General features: G+C 40.8%; 2 protein-coding genes across 3 annotated transcripts in view; one reads left to right on the top strand and one right to left on the bottom strand.

The window, feature by feature from the left end:
- Nucleotides 1-7,764, bottom strand: part of LOC119656557 (protein toll-like) — a 227,154-nt gene extending 219,390 nt beyond the window's left edge. For both annotated transcript variants that reach the window (XM_038062936.1, XM_038062935.1), the window contains exon 1: nucleotides 7,065-7,764. The gene's annotated coding sequence lies outside the window, so the exon portion shown is untranslated. The remainder of the gene's footprint in view (nucleotides 1-7,064) is intronic.
- The window catches only part of LOC119656560 (cation-independent mannose-6-phosphate receptor), a 532,053-nt gene that overhangs the window by 459,520 nt on the left and 53,425 nt on the right, over nucleotides 1-19,108 (top strand). The gene's annotated exons all lie outside the window — the stretch shown is intronic.

Here is a 19,108-nt window from a genome sequence, read left to right as displayed (position 1 = left end):
CAATGGCGGCTACAATAGCGGAGAAGGACAACGAGTTTAGAAATTGACGTCTTTTTTTGAGACTTGGCGTATCAAGAGCAGAACAGGTGAAAAAGTAGAAAATAACTATCTTAGCGGTCCAGGAAGCGAAATTATTGGGCAATGAGGTGTTTGACTCTCGAAATCACACTTTTTTCAAAAGCAGGAAAAAGTCTAGAACGTGAGAATACGGTCTAGATTTTGTCGTTCAAAAGAATTTCACCCGTAACATAACAGACTTTAGATCACTCAATGAGAGAATTGATCGGCTTGAAGTGAAAACTACATTTTTATATTGAGGATACAAGAAGTTCTGAGTCCGCCAACACTTGATGATGGACCGGACCCCTTGGGAGGCAACTTAGTTCCACTTTTATGGTCCACGGACCCCTCATTTTGAGTTAAACACCCAAGTTTTTCAAAAAACAAAAGGTTGACCGACGGTTTCGTCCAGGGCAGAGGCAACTCATCAGACGCTGCCTCACCACTGCCCTAGGAGCAGCGTGACCGAAAGTGCTCCATTTACATATAATCACAAACACGACATGAGAGAAGTGAATTTTTTGTTGAGTCCGCATCCACTTGATGACAGACATTTTTATATGTTTCGCTGATCGGAATGTTCGAACAGTAGAGAAGGACAACTCAGTATAAGATGAACTCTTCAGTAACTATTTGATCCACTGCCCTAAAACGACGTGAAGCTAGTACTGGACGATTCCGACGCTTTGGTCGTTAAAAGAGATAGTCAACTTTAGAGCTATTGGGGCCTCCGTGATATAACTAACTGGAACGATAACAAGCAATCTCATCGACTTGTTTCTTTCACCGCAGGACCCACGAGAGAACATGAGATACACCAGAAGCGACGACATTCAACCAGATTGGTTACATTCTCCATGAAAAACCAGTTACGTCCTGCATCCTTGACGTTCATTTATACCGCGGAAGAAGGGGGAGGTAGGCAGGCTCACTTTATATATCAACTTTTATATTGAAAACCCCAGAACGAAGAAATAGCATCGAAGTAGATATGTCGAAACATTAGCAAAACAAATTCTACAGACACTGAACCGACTCTAGAAATGCGATAGCATTGACGTATGAGGTAGAGTCAATGAACCTGGCGGCAGAGAAAACTATTGCACATGAAATTCGGTGCAGAATATCAGCAAGCAATTGATGAGAAAAATGCTACATATAAGCAATATCAGAGGCAACCCACAACAGCTAAACCAGGTACATAGAAGAACAAAAAATGAATGCTTGATTGTTAAGTCCTCAGGAGAATCTTAGGCACGTGAGGGTGAACTGCGAATTGCGAAGAAATACAGCAGTAAATTGTATCTATTATACGACGAAGCACAAACCGCCGTCAATATTAAGGCTCCAATGGGCCATGTAGAGCGTTTGGGCCCCAGAAGAATTCCCAGGCGCTTACTGAAAGGCAAGGTTAAAAGCAAACGACCACTTGGACAACTTTGAAACAGATCCCATATCAGATTCTAGCACCGTAGTAAAGCTGTCTATTCAATCGCTAAACCCTAATGATCTCTGGGAGTTTGCCAAAGGCCGGGAAAATTCCCCCTAGTGACTGTACTAGTTGACTTATAAGTGAGCCAAAGTTGGTTCTAATTTCTGCTTGTTATGCTATAGGCAAAAGATCATTATTTCTCCTGAATTCCCATCAAACTGATGATAAAAATTTGCTTAAGCGATTCCCAATGTCCTCTAGATTAAATAGTTATGACAAACAAATCAGTACCATGTATTTTGCTGAACAGGAACTAACTGCACCGTGCCAAATTAAGTTGACATAATATTTACCTGGAGTCTCTAATACAGGAGAGCGCAAGGAGTTCAGTCAGTCTAGCAGTCTAGCGCTCCTCAAGTAATGATTTATTTCTTTTTTCGATGATAATTCGCTGCACATACTGGCGATAACTCGTTTTCCGCAATTACCATAACGATCTCCTTAACCATTAGAAAATGAGGTCCCTGATATCACTCGCCTTTGTAACAGTTTTTTGTTTCCATACGAATCCGTTTTTATTTCAAACTTGGTAGAGATCACTTTAGATCAGGATTTTGACAAGATGTGGCCAAGTCTACATATTTTTCGTGGCTCTCCTTGCGGTTTTACTAGTCCATGTAAAAGAGTTCTCTGTAGAATACACTCAATGTATTGAATGTTTTTCTTTTACGCGTCTTGAGTCCCCGGATTTGGCAGATTCAGGTATTTTTTTCCAAGCATAATCGAATATAAATGGTTGAAATATAAACAAGCCCTGGTCACAGTAACATGTCTTTCATAGCTTTATTAGTCCTTGCGAAGGAAGTGCATATATCCGCGCTCGGAACAGTTTTCAGTGATCGTAGTTTGGTAAAACATCGCCTTCACCACTCCCGTGCAGTATCTTTGTTCTGCGTCATGTGCTTCGAGGGCGACCCACCCGTCGACCACTGTAGGATATTGAATTGCATTGCATGGCATAGCCACCAATTGGCGCCCTTTCTTAAGGCGCTACCTATGCACTGCCACTTCCGCCCTCTGATGAATACATCTACCGATACTTGGCCCGTTCCAGATTTTCTCAAGCCAGAATGCAGCGATGGCATGACGAAAACAGGTATTAACAAATACACGCAGCCTTTCTGTGGTCTGCCTCCATATAACAGCACAAAAAGAGCCTTGGCGCGGAACAATCTCGATTTGATGTTGGTGTTGAGGTATATTCATTTGCAAATTGTGGACGAAAGAATGAGGGCGGATTTAGCATTGTTGCGGAAACAACGACAAATTGATCGACACCGTCGATGTTCTTCCTGTTAATATAGAGAGAAAGAGTGCGGTGGCTGTGAATCTCAAATGATGAATGGTTGATTGAAATCCTCCACTTCCCTCGGACAAGGAAGTAAAGAGAACGTCACAGATAGCAAGATGGATAGTATTGGCGATTGTTAGTGGAAATTTTGATACTGAATCTGCAATTCGCATTTTAGACGAGGGTAAAGGACTATGGAAACCGTCACGCGGGAAGCACCATTGCTACCTAAAATGGAACTGTTTATTTAATGAGGGTTGCCAAGAATTACATAGCAATCTCCCTTGCACAACGAAATAAATAATGAGACCCCACCGAACCAAGGCCACAGGGAAGAAAGTCGAATCCCAACCAAGAGAATGACCCGCAGTAAGGATTCCATACCCTTGACGAAACAGTAGGGAAGGTAGTTCTCTCGGGACCGGAGTTTGTTTAGAGGCCTAGAATAGAGCTCTTAATGAAATAAAGAGATAATATTGGACCTAAGATAGTTTTCCCCTTCGGCCTGGATTTCCCGCATAATTTTGACTTCGGCCCGGATTTTCTCTGAGGTGGTACTATCATTTGTAGAAAAATAGTTCATGGCCTGAACTCCTACTAACTAATCTAGCAGGGATTAAGCTGATGATTTTGTGCTCTCTCTTTTTCAATTTTTGTTCAATTCAAGCAGGCCGTTACATCGAATGTCTTTCTTTTTTCTAAGTTGTCGAAATTTATTGTGTTTAAACTGTAAATCTGTAGAATCCTAAACTCCATACTTTATAGTGATTGTAAGAGTCCTGAGTCCGCACAAATCGAGAAGAAAGTGGCTTCCTTGTTTTTAATGTATGAATCTTTCGTGGCGGGGTGACAACCTCTGCTGTGCCGCGTCTGCCTCTTATGAACTCGATGCCAATATTTTTCAAAAAAATTATACATTAATAGCTTTGCTGGATCACTGAAGAAGTAGGGTTTTGAATATTTTTCATAAATCAGGTTCCGTTTTGATACTGAGCAATGCAGACGTGAGACAGCATCTGAAGAGTTGCAATAAACTCGGGGTCATTTTTCTGTAAAACTTTCTTGGGTTTCGCTCTGGAAGCTTTCTTTAGGGTGAACAGAGAGGGTATCTGGAAAGCTCTACGCAGGAAGGGTATTCCGTAGCAACTAATAACTCCTATCACCGATATTATTTCTTCTTGTGTCGGTGACGTTCTTCATGCTGTCCTGTCCGGGGGACGTGAAGGAATTCAATAGACCATGACATCTTTCCTCAAATACTTCGACTACGCTGATGATATCTGTCTCTCATCGGGTGCTGAATTTCGAAAGAGAGTCGAACTGAAGGTAAACACCAACAAAACCAAGATCTCAGTCTGACGGGTCAGCACACCTTTCCTATCTGCATTAATAGGCAGAGCATCGAAAGCGGCGATCAATTTTTATATCCAGAAACTGTGGTTTTTGCCGACGGCGACACTGAACTGGATGTTGACCGCTCAACAACGCTGGATTCGCTTTCGCTGCTTTGTCTAAAATCTGGAAATGCAGTCCTCACAACAAATTGAGACTGTTCTGTCCTAGTGTTCTTCCTGTCTTGCTGTGTTGCACATGGAAAGTAAACTCCACTGTTACACAAAAGAGCCAGGCTTTTGTCAATACCTGTCTGCGTCGTGTCATCGGTGTACTACGATGGCCGGACACTATCTCAAACAAACAACTTGGTCGACTCACAAGTTGGGCACTCGTATGCGATGTGATACGAACACAGAATTGGCACTGGGTAGATCACACATTAAAGAGGGGCGACAATTGCATTGCGGGCTATGCGATTCACCCGTATTCACTCGAGATGGCCGACGAGTGGGTCGTCCCCAGAGCACTTGTCGCCGAAGAGTAGAGGAGGAGTGCGAGCGTCTCGGGGAGTCGTGGAGGGGGCTGAAGTGCATTTCATGCGAAGACGAACCCGGTACAACGAGGACGAGAGACTGAAGCTCAACCATTTCGAACATCGCACCGTCAGTTGTTCATCTACTATAGAGATAATGAAAAATAGAAACAATTTATTAAATAACCCGCTAGTAGCAAGAGTGGGAGACTTGAAGGTTTCCCATCACTATTAACAGAAACCTCAAGGTTTTTTTTTCGGAGGCCATTAATTTTGCTTAGAGTCAGACCCGCTATCTGTATATATTACTTTCTTGGAATCTATTTCTGCCAGTCAAAAATTGAGCTTCAATTATTCATTAGGTTTCTGATGTCAAGGATTCATGTCAAGGGATTGTTATTTTGCTAATTTAGATTTGTGGAACTGTTTTCATGGTTGAGCGTCAACGACCCCAGCTCGTTATTGCGGGTTTGAATCGGTTTATCATGGATGTTTGTCTTTGTCTTTGTGCTCTCCCGCTTTTGTAGGGCTATCACCCGTGTGGTGGTAAAACTGAAGCACACAATAAAGAAAGGGAAAACTTATTCCCAAAATATGGTATTTTCTTGCTAATAGTTAGGAAAACTCCTTCTTTTTCTTTCCATGTGAAAAACTGGTTACCAAACTTACTCCAAACATGTCTAATCTGGAATATATATTGCAATATAGTTGAGTTCCATTCATGACTTTTCTGATTATGTTAGGCTTTTGCTATTGATTACCTCACAGATGCTGCAGCTGTTTTCTGTGATATCACTATGTTTATTGGAGGTCGGCAGCTTGCAGGATTGAATTTCACCAGCGCTGATACTAGTATAATATCATTTGAACATCTCCGTAGTCAGTCTTTTGGGTTCATTTTCTTTCAATATTAGAAGCTCTTATTGATAAATTCAATAACTTATGCTTGCTAATTCCCTCAATAGGAGACATTGTGTTCAGGTCCTTTTGATATAATACCGATAATGTCCAATGCGTCTGCAACCCAATTAATACAACTCAAGATAAAGGAGCATGTCCATTGTTTTTGCATGGGGTTCGCAATCACTCTGCTTGCATCCGTATCTAAAATTGCTTATTGTCACTGATTTCGCGACTGTGGGAATCGCTCCGGACATGATAACAAACTTTCAAGTCTACTTTCGTGGTAGAGGTAAAAGTTGCATGTCTGCCTGTCACAGCAAAACAGAACAAAAAAAAAACATTTCCAACTAATTTTCTTTTTCTACCTATACCTCTTAGTGTATTTTCCTTGTTTGTGCATTTAATTGAACGCGACATTTCCCACGACTTCCCAACATTTCCATACCAATCAATCATGTACACGAAACACAACATATCTTCCAACTTTTACGCCGGAAGTAAGTATTCCGAAATATCTCAATGAAAAGCTGATTGTTATCGGAAGCGGAACCCATATGTAGACATGTATCACCTCAAACCCTATCCATTACTCACAAATATTTTGGTATCACCCTAAAAGTAAACAATCCAAATAAGTTAAGCAGATATGAAGAGCTTGCTTATCGTCCATGGCACTTTGGTTGTTCAGTAAGGGGGAAAGTCGTGAATCAAATACCGCGTAACAACCTACGTCAAATTTGGCTAATTAAACTCTGGAATTACACAATTCACAGATATTCTCGGTAGTATAGTGGTCAGTATCGCCATCCATTACTTTTTTCTGGGTTCACGCCAAAATTAACTCTGCGACTGCACTTCAGAGACTCTTATGCCAAACGGTCGTCATTATTTCCCAAGTGGCTGTCAATTCGCAGCTGATTCTCCACATTAATTGCTAATGCCAACAGGTGGTGGCACACGCTTGCCCCCCAATAGCATGGAAACTATTGAATGATGCCAGTGACTATTGCAACCACTTTTATTCCCATGCATTCGTGGGACTTTCCAATTTTTCTAAAACCAAAATATCAACAAGAAACCCGGAGAGGTTTGTGTTTTCAAGTGGGGTCAAACGGAAAGTAGCGAAGAGAATGACGAGTTTGGGTCATTGGGGAGTATGGACGCACATTGCTACAGTGCTGAAGTCGTCAGCCGGAGGCTAGATATCGGGCTAATCATCGGGTCGCTGTTTTGCGAATCCAAGCTATGACCCAGTTGCGGTTGGTGTAGATTCTCTGTATTGATGCTGTGGAAACTGTAAATTTGCGCTTTTTTTGATGGTGGGAGAGTCACTTATAGCGTTGACATCACCAATTAATGAAACAGAATTATTTTGCTATTTGGCTTCTTTTTATTTGGATAACTTCTACTAGAAGTAGCACTTAGTGTAACGGTTCAAAATTATTCGGTACCTTTTCAATGGGTTCATGTTTCTGGGGGACAGAGTTATTCCTTTGTTGAAAGCATTAAGTTCCCACGACTCCAAATTGGATTTGAAAAATTCAGATCTCCACTGAATACACTTTCACAGACACCTCTTTCCAAATATGCATGTGATTCACCAACTTAAACATTCACTCAATTGTTGTACCAATTCGCATTGGACGTTACATTAACACGTTGAGAGGGTGGCGCCATAAAACAATAAAACACACGATATAACTCCAAAATAATGAACACCCGGAAAATGTTTATCAAATTCACTGGATAAATTACTCCCTGGTGACATTAAGAGGCGCGCGATATATAAATTTTCATGTCAGATTTCGCGCCTCAGGCCGACAGCAAACGTGAGCACGGCACCTTAGAGACCATCCCGTAATGGAATTTTGTTGTTTCAATTAAAACATAAATGGCTAAATAATTGACTATTTAGTATCTAAAAATACCCCAAATTATACAAATTCAGAAAAATCAAAAGGCACAACTTCCTCGTTTCCAAAAAGCGTAAAAACGAAGTATTATTCACTTCAGCTCTGGTTAGGGGAAAACACAGACGCTACACCATCGACGTCACGAAAACAACTATTCCAATGGCAGACGGGCACAATAACATCAAGTGAGCCCCGAAGAGCTCTATGTGAGTGAACGAAACGTGAAATTAAACTGTGACGGGCCAAAAGACCGGTTTTGCTGGTACGCAAACGTAGAAACCCGAGGGGCCAACTAATACGGTGTTCACTGTGAACTTGTGTAGAGTGGAGAGATAGGGGATGCCGTTGTGGAAGAATAGAGATAAGTGTCAGTGCTGCATGTGCGTTGGCCAGTTATTTCCATCTTCAGTTTGGGAAATTTCCCGTTGGATTTGAGATGTGCTGGGCGAGGCTGCTCAGAGAAATTCAGGTAAAACTGAGTTTTCGCAGGGAAAAATGGTGTTCTGTATGCTGGCCATGCCTCAGTGACTCCACCATATCACTCCAATGTATAGTAAACATTTCAGCTTTGCCTATTAAAAATGTGTGCTTCTTGTTCATTGAAACAGCTCGGAAACTCGACGCTTCAGGTATAAATGGTTTTGTGGAGTTTTTCATGTAAGCATACCTGCACATCCAATGGCTCTATTTGTAAAACAGCTGGTGCTCGATGTTCTACTCAACGTCATATTGACATTTTATGCCTTACGATGTAGTAAATTCACTTGAACCTATATAGCTTTGTTATTAATAGCAGGATTTCCAGCAAACTTTCCAATGTTATGCTCCATATTAAGACCCATCAAATTTGATGGATTTCTGTTAAAATTATGGGGGTTCGCAATTGCTGCAATTCCTGCTCAATTTATTTGAGCAGGTATCGTAATGAAGAGTAATTCGAGGTCTATTGTCTTTTAAAAACAACACCAACCCACCACGATTTTTTCCAAATCTATAGGTTAGGTAGTTTCTGAGAATGAGTCCTAGAAATAAGTGTCCTTTTCTAACCCCGCATTCTCTCAGTTAAAGCTGCTAACAAAACTGGGTTCTGCTTCGAAAGTACTGCGCCAGATGTTTCATTTGATACCGATCATGGCTGTATCCTGCATACACTCCCTTTTTGCATGTATTTGGACTCCCCCTTGAGCTCAACATTATGTGTGGCAGCTCATACTTCCGTTTTTTACACTAACTTTCATTTCAATAGATATATCCGTTTCTATTAAAAGTGCATATGAGAAACGGACAAACAGATAATTATACAGACAACAAACCGATTTTAACAAGGTTTTGTTTTTCAAAAAATCTTAAAAATTGGCGATTTACATACTACATATTTGATGTTTTATGGTACAGTAGCTCACGATAGCTGGACCGTTACCTACAGTAACTTCGCACGAAACTAGCAGCATAGCATAATTCTGAAGAATACCTCCCACTAAATTTCCAAGTTCTAGATAGCATAGATTTTATATATGTGGATGCATCGCTGCCTTGATTTCTCTACTCTCTAACCAACAGCAAAACTAAGTCACTCGGACAGCAGACAATCATCAAGTCCTTTCTTTAAATTGTTTACCACTCCCTTTCCCCGTGCGTGTATATCGTAATGTATATCGAAGCTGGAGATAACCAAAATAACCACCAGCGTTGACTAAAGTCAACCACGAGGGAGAGATATCCCAATTTCTACGTTTTTATAAATGGCGCCCAACGTGGGTTTGTACCCCACGGAATCGCCGTTTCTAATGTTCTTTGAAATACAAAAAACAATAAGATTGGCAATGATATTATAGTTATAGAAGCCGAACTATTCCTAAAACTCGAATCCGATGCCATGGGACCACACCAGAAGGCGAAATATTATGTTGAGGCAAATCCGGACAATTTACTGCAAATTTAGAAAGTAAAAAGAAAGTACTGCGATCGGGAGAAAAGATCCATGTCAGACCATATTCTCAACCGATGTCCCTGCTGACACTGTTGTTAATAAGGCGCGTCATTTGGGATTTCTTCCCTGCCTGGGCGTCTTCCGGCCATATTTCTTACAGATGCCCCTTTTATGTTGCATAAGTTTTGCGAATCTAAGAGAACGAGGAGAAAGTGATTCTCCACTTGGAGAAGGTTCAATTACTCAAGTGAAGATAAACTATAACTTATAGCAGAATCATATACAAAAAATAACTTGTCGCATTAGTAGAACGTAATGTATATGCATATATCCAGTAGAACATATACCCACATTTGAAAAATTAAATTAATTAATTAATTAATTAAGTTATTATAAATTATTATATATTAATTAATTAATTAATTAAATTACTATATATATATAAAACTTTTAAATATTACAAAAAGCTAAGTGTTAGTTATTTTTAACTTCAAATTTAAGGAGTTTTCTATTATATTTTTAGCTTTTTAGCAAAAAAAATATTTCTACATTTTTTGTATCAAATTAGGTCACTTACACGTTTAAACGCACTTACAAAACCCTGTAAAAATTAAGATTTTAATAATGAGTAGGCTAATTGTTTTTTTCAGATAACTTTAAATATGTGGTTTGGTATAGATTTTGCTAAAGTTTGGTGAAAACTGATATCTATTTGATCCTATATTTCCCTAATGTTCAGTCTCAGTCACGTTAAAGTATAACGTAAATGTAATTTTGCGTTTTGTTTTTATAAATAATAAAGGCAAACCTACTAAAAAAAAACAGCCTTCGCCCATTTTCTCATGCATGATAGGGGGAGCGCCTTCCCGTATTTCATTGTACACAACGGAATTATTTTTGGCGAAACAAAGCAAATAATCGCTTTTTCAGATGTGAAAAACGCTCTTCAAACCATAACACTTCCCCCTACAAAAATAGATTTTCGACATCTGAACATCTTCTTTTCTTATGTCATGGCAATAACAGGTGGAGGAGCCGGGAACGACTAAACTATTTTTTTTTCCATTTAGAGACATCTAGAATAATCCTGTATGACCTGCGTCCTTTAGGTGAATCATCCCATCTTTTTTGTCATTCCAAAATAGATTCACTTCGTGCCAATTACCGACGATAGGTATAGGACTCGCTGATTCTATATGATGGGTCATAGAGGCATCGGTCCTCATTCGTCAAGATTTCGATGGGAACAAGCCTGCTATCACACAGGCTGCTTCGTCTGATGTTGTGCGGTAAGCGCACGACCTTCGCAATGCACTCAATCGGAATAGGGCTTGGATGTTTCTTCTATTTGCTTCCAACGTCAACGGCGGTGCCCAGGCTGGACCTGCATAAAGCAAGATGGAGCTGACAACTCTCGAGATCAGGAGCCGATGGCTTTGCCTAGGACTACCTATATTTGATAACATTCTTGCCAACAATGTAGCCACTTCGGAAGCTTTGGTTGCTAAATTTTCAAAATGGGACTTGAATTTCAGTCTTTTGTCAACCATGACTCCTAAGTATTTAAGCGTTGGCGGCGACTGTATGATATGTTCACCAATCCCGATCTTTATCGACGTTTGCTTCTTTCGCTTGGTGATCAAAACTACCTCGGTTTTATGCTATGCGAACCTCAGATTAGCTTCCTCTAGCCAAGACCTGATTTCAAAAATTGCCTCGTTTGTGAGTACCTCGATATCATCAATATCTTGTGCCACGGTAGTCACTCCGATGTCGCCTGCGAAGCCAATGATTGTCACTCCTTTGGGTAGTTGCAACTTTAAAATTCTGTCATACATTATTATTCACAGGAGAGGACCGAGGACTGATACTTGTGGAACCCCGCAGGTTGTTTTATATGCCTTAGATCCATCGTCCGAATCCTCTCCCGAAGAAATTCCATGAGTATGTACACCAGGTATCTATTTAGGTCGAGAGTAACTACCGCGCAAGATTTATTGGCCTTCATTGCTTTTTCCACAATTTCCGTCACCGTGTTGATCGCATTGATAGTAGATCTTGCCTTTCGGAATCCGAACTGCCTATGTGAGAGACCACCCTCCTTTTCTATGATTGGTACAAGCCTATTGAATATGACCCGTTTGAAAAATTTGCTGATGCCGTTTAGCAGGCACATAGGCCTATAAGACGAAGGATCACCCAACGGCTTATTTGGCTTCGGGATTAGCACAAGCTTCTGTTTCCTCCACTCTTCCAGGAAAATCCCATCTATGAGGCACGTCGTAATTGTTTCAGCGAACCACCTTAGAACTGTTTCGACGGCCACTGCCAGTGCTTTTTTCGGAATGCCATCTAAATCTGTGGCTTTACTTTCTGCAATCATCTTCGCGGCTTCCAGGAGTCTTCAGTGATTACCTCGGGAATTTCATCGGGATCTATCTGGACAGTGGGTGGGTTCAATTCACTTGAAACTTGTTGGAAGAGAATGCTAATAATATCCCGCCGCAAATCAGGGTTGGTGCGTCCATCGCTTCCTGTAGAAGTATTTCTTGAACAAGTTTTTTGGATGTTCAACCCGATACTGCAGTTTTCTTGATTCCGGAAGATGATAGCCTGATGGTCACTGTGCCTATATTCCTCGCTCATTGGAGATCCTTAAATAAGGTATCGCTTACAAACGTAAGGTCTATCACCGATCCCATATCCCGTCTCCGAAAAGTATTGACGCCGCCAGAACTACATTCAGACGTGAAAATACTTCGAGCAATATACGGCCTCTAGCATTTGTTTCGCGACTACCCCAATCTTCGGCCCAAGTGTTAAAATCGCCAGCTCTTATTATTGGGTTGTGGCGGCTTGCTTCGGAAGCTTATTTTTTCCTCCATCAGTACGAATTCATCCAGCGTGAGGCTCGGCGCAGCGTAGCTGCTGAATATGTGAATGCCGCCTACATTAGCTCCTGTGCATCCGTCTTCTGGCCTATTGCTCGATCATCGCAAGTTCAGATTAGCAACGTCAATTTCATTTTCAAGCACGCTTTGAGAGAGCAGTTGCTGAGGTGCCTGGCAATGGTTTAGATTCAGCTGTAGGAACTTCATGCGCGAAAAGCTGAAATCGTCTTTTTAAACGCCTGTAATTGCCTGTGATTTGGTCGACGTTATCCTCCTGTGTTTCTCTCCATAGTTGGTATTTAGGATTCGCATTGCACTGTTTGGCAATATGCCCCTCTTCTCCTCATCGTCTATCTGTCTGCCTGTCCGTCACACGCATTGTTTCCGGAGACGGTTATAACGATTGTCACCAAATTTTGTGGAGTGGTGGGAACTGTGAGCGCAATTACATCCTTTTATATGAATTTAAGGAGACGTGTAATTTTTTTTTACACCAAATATTATCATGTGGGGTATCAAATGAAAGGTTTCGATTAGCACTTTCCCAAGCCGTTAGTTTTGACATTTGTTGAAAAGGTGGAGAGTCGAAAGTGACCATTTCTTTAACGAGCCCATTCTCAGAAACCAAAAAACTGAAAAATTTGAAAAAAAATCGAGAGGCTGCCACTATATGGTGCCTAGCCTCCGAAATACCCTCCATACCGATATCTGTTCAAATAAAGTAAATAATAGTATATTAAAATAATTTTTAGTAATTGGATGTAAAGCCCTTCTTGAGTTCATTCTAGCTTCAGTCGCCTTCCTCTTCTTCAGTGAGTATTGCCAGGCACATCCCTCCTCCATCTTGGTGTTGTTGCTGCTACTCCTGTCGTTGATGATGTTGTTGTCGTTGTTGACGTTGATATTGCCGTTGCTGTTGCTCCGATGTTGTTACCGGCATTCTCCATTCGAGAGATGCCCAGCACTCCTCCAATTGCTTGATGATGCCCTGCTGGCAATCCAGTTGAGGGGCCACGGCGGCCTTCTCCGTTTTAATTCCTCGATTTTTTCGGGGATGGTCGCACTTACGTCCTTCAGTTCCGAAGGGCTTCCTTCTTCTTCTGATGATAACTCCTCCGGGAGTATCATCTTGCACCTCTTGGCGGATATCTTGTCCCCAAGCCCGGACCTGTTGTTGCACGCAGATCTGAAAATGTAAAAAAAAATTTTTCTTTAATTGCTCCTTTCTTTAAATTATCTTGTTAGACTTGGCCAATTAATTCTTTAAAGACGTCGCTTTGGAGATGCTTCCTAATGTGTGTCCGCTTCGAGAGCTCGGAGCGAACTTCTGGGCATGTAGGCATGTCTCAGACTGCACTGTCACTTTGCACCGCCTTTTAGATGTACAACTTCATCTCATTGATACTACCTGATAGTTTTTTAACTTCCTTAACAATTCAGGTTCATTGCATAAGTGTTCGTAACTTCATTGATAATAAATTTTCCTCGTTTGTATCCCACATTGGGTGCCATTTAGGAAAATGTTAAACAAGTGGGTTTTTGTTCCGGATTTAGATTATTTTGCTGAAATTTTAGAAGAAAATATTTAAGACTAATTGTTACCTCAATTTAAAAGAAAAATGAATTGTTTGAGGAAAACAAAATGCAGAAAATTCAACAAAAGGACTCGCTGTGCCTTCTTCGATTCTTATTAGGACTCCTTGCCCGTGGGTTTTGTTGATAAGTTCCCCGGATTATAATAAAAATTAAACCAGATGCTTCATAGAATATTTTCCAAAAACTGTACTGTCTCCACCAATTTCCCAAATCCAAAAATTCCCCCAATTTCACATCACTGCGCAGAAATCATTTCGTCCAACTCTCCATGCAACTCTCACAGCATTGCTCCACCATTTCTGCTCCATTTGTGGTTACTGTTTACATTTTTCAGCACATTCGGTTACAATCGCAATCTGGACGAGTGGCAAACTGCAGAAGTTAGTACGTAGAACGTGTGGAAGTAAAAAACCTGCTTCAGACGAGTCGGGTCGACTCCGAGCTTAATTCCTAGTATTTTGTTGAGTTTGGAGTACAAGCTCACGCCATTACTTTGGATTTATTTTACTCCCATATCTAAGTTTTTTTCTTCTACGATCGGCTACGTATCTTTTATTTGTTCTACCTGTAAAGTGGATGGATAGTGATCAGGTGCAAGATGAACGGTGTGCGGATGATACTGAACTTGAGAGCAGAAAAACATGTATTGGGGGTATCACTTTTTTCAACCAATATGTATTGGGCTTGGTCGAGTATTTGCATATTTTTCTTGTTTACAATGGGGATTGCTCGATATATGCAGACATACACACGTACTATTGTCACTTCATCTGCATAACATATTCGAGATAAACGAGAGGAGAAGATTGACTGCATAATTTTGGGTATTTCCTGGGGGTATATGGGTTATGGGGCGTTTTTAATAAAAACGAAGTATAATGGATGGCAATACGTTAAGGATTTGTATGATAATAGACAATGTGAATTAAGATGATTTTTCTGATTTTACACTTCCACATGTATTTTAGATTGATTTGAAAGTTGTTTTTATTGAGTCTTACAAGCGGGATCTTTGAAGAATAACCTCATCAAAGAATAATTGTGAACGAATCCAAGGCAACTAAAAAACTATGTATTTGGAAAGTTCCGGGATGAAGCTGGCCATAAATATCTATTAGTTTCGGTTCTTATCTTCGAAATCTTTGAAGTGGGAATCACCTTTTACTCCATCTACTTCCATGACTGAAAGAATCGTCATTGGGTACGTGGAAGAATGCAAACTATCCAGAAGTGAATGGGATCCAGATCATCCCATGCCTCATCGACACCAAATTTATGTTCTTCGATGTAAATAAGCGGGCAATGTTCGCAATCTTAAGTAGATAGAAGTATCTGAAGCTGTTGATTAGCGTTAACAGTATTATAATACAGCGTTCTTAAAAGTTTTATTAACATTATCTAACTGTAATGAAACATGGTGTGCATATAGAAGACTATGTGGATTTCTAGCAACTGGTACCAGACATTGAGAAGACGGTGGAGACCACAGAAAACTTGATATTAGTTAGTGGTTTGGGCTCTGCTGGCGTTTTTGCACATTAAAGCCTGACAAAAAACAATAAAATTCAATTGTGAATGTTAAGAGCGCTAGTTATATCTCAAATACGTATAGACGTTTTGAAGGTTTTTAGTGAAAACAATGAGCATTCATAATATACGAGTATATTTAAGTTATTCTAAGCACTTCTTATTCCAAGCGAAAATATTTGGCTGCAATTTAGAGCAAGAACACTATTTCATGGAACCCAGTAGTGAAGCGAATTTACGATTCTTTTAGAAGAATTGGACTAGACAGTTTTTAACCAATAAAGCAACATAGCCTTGTTGCGTCGGGCTATAGTGTAGATTTTTCAAGGTTACCCTCTGTCTTTGCTTGTTTTTCGGAGGATGTTATATTAATTGTAGTCGATAGGGAAGGCCATAACCTTTGTAATTCACTACAGGTGTCGACTAGGCAAAAGATCATCCAAGAATTAACTTTTGTCAGATATCATGGTAGAGCTGCACTTCACTTTTAGGAATCAAAAATTTTTTACTATCTGCCCACAAGAGCTCCAAAAAATTCTTTGTCGACATGCTTCCATATCGCTGGGCCAACTATTTCCGGGGTTTGGTCATACATCCTGTCATTTTCACCTTTTTTAAACACATTGCCACTGAACTTCGCAAACTGATGAGCCTTGAAATCAAAAGGATACTGAAGTCGTGAGAAACTATTGATGAGACCGCCAATAAAAAATAAAATAAAAATAAAATGAGTTAGTTGCTCGCTAAAAGCGGCAATTTTCCTAAAACTGGGTAATAGCGCCCAACGTGGGTAACTAAAAAACTAAGCCCCACAAAGTGAAGCTTACGAAAGTAGCATTCTTTGACTATAATTTGATTTTTGGGCTCACAGATAAAGAAAAGCTTGTTCCAACCTTGTCCTTTTCTTGATTTGGAAAAATGTTGCTGCTTTTATGGTCTGTCGGAAAATTTTAAGATGTGCAATTAAATGCCTTCGAGAAGTTCGCACTTTTTCAGAATAGTACATGGTATGCTCTGAAAATAGTCGTTCTATTTTTATAATAATAAGTTCTTCATGAGAATAGTACAAACTTTTCGAAAATTTCAAAGCGACACCCTTCTGCATCTACATTCTGCTGCGAACAAGTTATCCAGTTTTCGTATACCTCCAGGAACCCCTGCATAGGAATGTTATTTAGCTCCCTTGTCACTGTCTCTTAAATCGCTTCTACCAAGCAATGCATCCTTTTGAGCGTCGGTTTTATTCTCGTGAATGAAGCCTGGCGGAGTCAAGCCCAAAACGGCTGGTCCTCTGACAACACTTCGCACACCATTTTCTCATAGCTAAGTTTTTTTTGTCATCATCTCAAAAACTTGGGTTTGAGGGATGCCATCAGTGATCATTCTGATACTCATTCTAAGATCACTGTCCACTGAATGTTTCACGACGACACTTTGTAGTCGGTTTTGCTGGTCGAAGGGCCCCTCAGAACATCTTGCGCCACTCAGAAACACCCGATCTATCAATGACAGCATCACTGTAGGCTTCCCTATTCATATCGCGAATCTCTTTGCCCAGTTTACCAAGCTGTACACGAAATTTGATTGCGTATCGCTACTCCTGAAATCATTCCACGATTCTCCGTGACGAGGCGTTTCGACAGAGATTCGGAAACAGTGCTATTACTTTCAAAACAGACCCTATAGTAGGGTAAGATGGGCGCATGCGTTTACGCACAGAGTGCTGGAGTCACCCAACGGTACACCGTCGGGCTACCAACTAAACACCTCCCAGTCATTGGAGAACTAGCCTGGAACCGATTGACACATTACTTCTGGCTAGCACTCCCCTTCTCCCCGCTTACGTAGCCTTCAAGTCAGGAAATTGTTTTCACTAAGGAGGGAGGAGAGAATGTACGAAGTTGTGAGATGAAGGGACCTCTTATAATCCGCTCCCTAACACGGCTACATCTGCACTGAAACGTTGTGTGGAGAGAGCTCCCCTGTGTCTGCATAAAGTTGGTGATGAAACCCATCCCACGTTCGCCAAGAGAAAAAGGTGAGATCGGCACCGTTCACCACTCCGTTGCAGAACACAAAATCAAGAGATCGTGCCTTCTTAATCCTAGGAAGCAAGACTGGAAATCTCAACGCCCACTTAAAAGTTAGGTAAGGAAATAATCAATCTTTCCATGCTTACGATTCAGCCACGGATCTAAATTGCCGGGAAGCGTGCATTTCATCTACCTTTGGACTCATTTTGTCAAGAAAGTTGTCACTCCTTTAGTTTATGTCGCCGCTTCTTACGGGAAACCGTCTGTTTTGAGTCTTCTTCCTTATGACAGGCAAACGCCAATCGCATAGCTACAGTTCTGCTGTTACGAAAAGATCTTACAATACACTTCATCAAAACACACCTCCTGCTGGAAGTAGGATCCTCAATGTTTACCATTAGCCAACTTAAGGTTGGAATTTCAACTGAAGTCTTGTCTAATGCAAGTTTGATTTACTCGACAAAAAAACTAAAAAAAATTTGTTTTTATGACTTGGCGCTTTCCTATTTTTCACAACGAGAATTGCCTCTTCGAGCTTATTCATGGTGAAAAGCGGGCAGCAGGATCTTATTACACTCCTTCTGTAGATTGCCGATTTCCGCCGTCCTCCAATACTTAGAAGGCCTCTTACGACCGGTGTCCCTCCGGAGATGGAAGCTTGACAGTCGTTATCAGATTCATCACTGAATTTACAACAGCATCAGCTACAACGTCACCATATCCCGAAGTGCTCAGCAGCGTGACATTGCTTGTTTCAAGAACTTCGACGAATTTTCCGGTAGTCGCGATCGCGATGTTCCACACGAAGGGGAGTGTCCCTTCAAACGCGATGTATTGGTGGTCAGTCTTCCAGAACTGGCCACTGTCACAGTTGACAAGAACGTTGACGTGAACCCGGCGTTGAAAATTACGCGCCAAGTTCTCTCCGCCGTCTGCAGGATCTGTTTCTCTCTGGAGTCTGGGGCATACCCGACTCAAGGGCTCTGACATTGAATTCATCGTCTCACAGGATTCCCCCTCCATATCTAAAACAGCGTCCTCCAGAGCATCAAGTCTTCATCGAAAGTCTGGCATTGGCGCATTTGGTGTTAGGTAAACAAAAAAACCTTATCCCTTATACATCGAATCCAGATAAAGCAGGAGAATTGTGGGTAAAAGCGGGCTCAGAGGTTTCCTGAAAGGAAGTGTAAGTTTCCAACAAGACTGTTATATGGAATGAAAAGCTGTTGCTAAACTTTCACTCACGATTGCAGTGTTCTTCAATTATTATTAACTTTGTAGCCTGCTCGAAGCTATTAGCGGAGGCTGGGTAGATTAGTATAGACATATGGTTATCAGGATTTTTAGTGCTGAGTTGAGTGCTTAGAGTTGATTTATTTGAGAGCACAGGAAAAAAACTAATAACTGCAGAGTACTTTTTAGGATAATGGTTGGAATCCTTGTTATTTTTCAACTTTGGGAAGTTAATTGATGAAATAAAGCCAAGGAAAACCAGATGTAGGCGTAGTGAAGTCTGGTTGGCTGTCTAGAATATGATGCAGGAACTTAAGGAAGCTTGATGTCAACTTTGGACACACATGTGGAGGGTTTTTTGTTCTCAATTGG

The sequence above is a fragment of the Hermetia illucens genome, chromosome 5 (assembly GCF_905115235.1).
Source record: "Hermetia illucens chromosome 5, iHerIll2.2.curated.20191125, whole genome shotgun sequence".
NCBI classification, from domain to species: domain Eukaryota; kingdom Metazoa; phylum Arthropoda; class Insecta; order Diptera; family Stratiomyidae; genus Hermetia; species Hermetia illucens.
Note: the sequence above shows the minus strand (reverse complement) of the source record. Positions and strands in the feature narration are given on the sequence as shown.